Source organism: Chenopodium album, chromosome 23 (assembly GCF_948465745.1).
Source record: "Chenopodium album chromosome 23, dcCheAlbu1.1, whole genome shotgun sequence".
NCBI lineage: Eukaryota > Viridiplantae > Streptophyta > Magnoliopsida > Caryophyllales > Amaranthaceae > Chenopodium > Chenopodium album.
This window is the reverse complement of record NC_137856.1, coordinates 27,517,372-27,519,840: the sequence shown is the minus strand read 5'-3', so window position 1 is coordinate 27,519,840 and position 2,469 is coordinate 27,517,372.

The window sequence follows — 2,469 nt, the reverse complement described above, 5'->3', positions numbered from 1 at the left end:
TGCTCCTTGAGTGTGTTATCAATAAACATTCAATTACAGCCGATTAAAGAAGACCTGATAATTTATTTACGCTCAAAGGGAGTATTAAGCAAAATCACAATTTATAGCAATGGCCATGGAATGGCAAAAAAAAACATTGTAGATAAGAGTATATTGCTTGTTCATAACTATGTTCAAGGTTGGCTTGATTAGAATAATAGTTAAGGGACTAAGTTTTGTAGGGAATTACTTTATTGTGACTGAGATGGTGAAAATAGATAACAGATCCCATAAAAAGAACATGTGAACCAATTGGTGAAGATTTATTAGGTTAATACTACATGTAGTATTATTCTGAGATAATTAAAAAGTCATATTATTATTAAAAGATCGATCAAGGTAATATTATTCTTAAGAATTTTTCCTAATTTTTAAAACTAATTGTATGCATGATATAGAGATAAGTATTTTCTTTAAAATAAGTAGAGGGGAGAGAGAGTGTGTTATGTGAGACTAGAATCGAATTTTGATGATGCTTCTTGAGAAATTAGGGTTTGCAAAGAAGATTGATGAAGAAAAAATTAGGGTTTATTAAAGGGAAAAGAGGATAAGAAAAACTACATAATTAATTGATTTTAAGCGATCATGTGCAAGTCACATGAATTTTTTGCCGGAAAACAAAGTCAATGACCAGAATTCGGTTAAAGGACCTTCTTGAGAACTTAAGTGGGATAAAATGACTTTTGCTGCCACTTTTTTTTGTGAAAGGACCTTTACCACAATGGACCATTTGAAAGGACATTTTTGACAAATTTTCTTAAAATGAATGGTACCAAAAAAAAAAAATGACGTTCTTATTGATGAGAAAAGACATTTTTTTATTGACGTGAAAAATTAATGTATAGATACATAATTTAACTAACCAACAAATTATATATGTGTTGTTGTTTGATTCACATAGGAAGTAGAGATTTTTATGAATTCAAATTATGGGAATTAAATTTCATAATTAAATTCATGGCAATTTCCTAAAATTGTGTGGTTATCAAGCCAATGAAGGAACTTCCCTCATTTCACTAAACTTTTGTTAACCAAACAACACCTAACTTTTTAGAAAGTCTCATTTCCCATATTATTTTCTAAGCCTGTGGTCTTCGTAGCAGAATGTACAATTGGTTGTTTAACCTTTTTTTCTTTAATCAAGTTATATACAAAGTACAAATTAATCAGTGGGTGCCTCTTATTATAGTCTAATCATTTGCTACTTCAATAATACTACCTTGCATATTTGGTTTCAAAAAAAGATAGTGAATGTCATTTAGTTCAATTGGTTTAAAATCTTGAGGCCGGTAATGGTTCTTTTTCATCATGTTGTAAATGGAAGGTTAAATAATAATCATGGCTAGCCTAAGACTTAGGTTAGGCTAAGAAGTTGAGTTTAAAAGGCTAGTCGTGGTTATATTTTGATTATCTCTATAACTACAACCACATATTTTAAAAATAATAAATAGGTGTTATCTATGCAGTGGTCAAATTTCAACCCTGACACGTACTTAAATTTTGTGGTACTCCCTCTGTTTTTTTTTTATATGCATCAGTTTGACTGGCACAATTGCCGAGACGTTACTTTGACCATTAATATCTTTAATTGTGCATTAGTATAATTGTAACAAAATTATATTATGAAACTAGACATTATGACAAATCTAATGATATATTATATAATAATATTTATTTATATTTTAGAGGTGAAAAAATTAAGTCAACCATGGTATGTGAATAGTGCAATTGTCAAAGTGATGCATATAAAAAAACGGAGGGAGTAGGATTTAACCTTAAATAACTTTACATGTGTGAAACCAATTATGAAGTAATAATCATCAGTAATAAATAAATAACATCATTGGATATAAAATGGATTAGAATATTATAACTATTAATCCAAAAATTATAACCACCAAAACTTTACATAAGATTAGGTTAGGTCCCGTGCCATGCACGGTTATTGACAAAAAAAATTATGTACGTATATACTTATCAGTGATCATATATTGTAATATCTCGTTTTTAGTCATTAACTTTTGTCTATCTCAATTCTCAATTGTATACTTGAAACGGATATTGTGTTTGCCACATAAAAACTTATAGCGGAAGATTGTATTTTTAAAAAATATTTACAAAGATTATATTTTGCTATTCTATTTTCCATATTAATTAGTTAATTGAATGTGAATATTAAAAAAAAAAAGGTAAATATAATTTCTTTTTTTTTTTTTATAAACTAAAGGTAAATATTATTTCTTTTTTTTTTTTGAAAGAAAAATATTATTTCTATTTATATAGTAATTAAATTTTACAAAAATTTTCTTCAATAAATATTCTATTAATTTTTTTAAAAAAATACTAAGGACACACCAGAAACTGACATGTATCATTGCTGGTGTGTCTTTTAGTATATACTATTGATTGATGATTGATTGATGATTGACG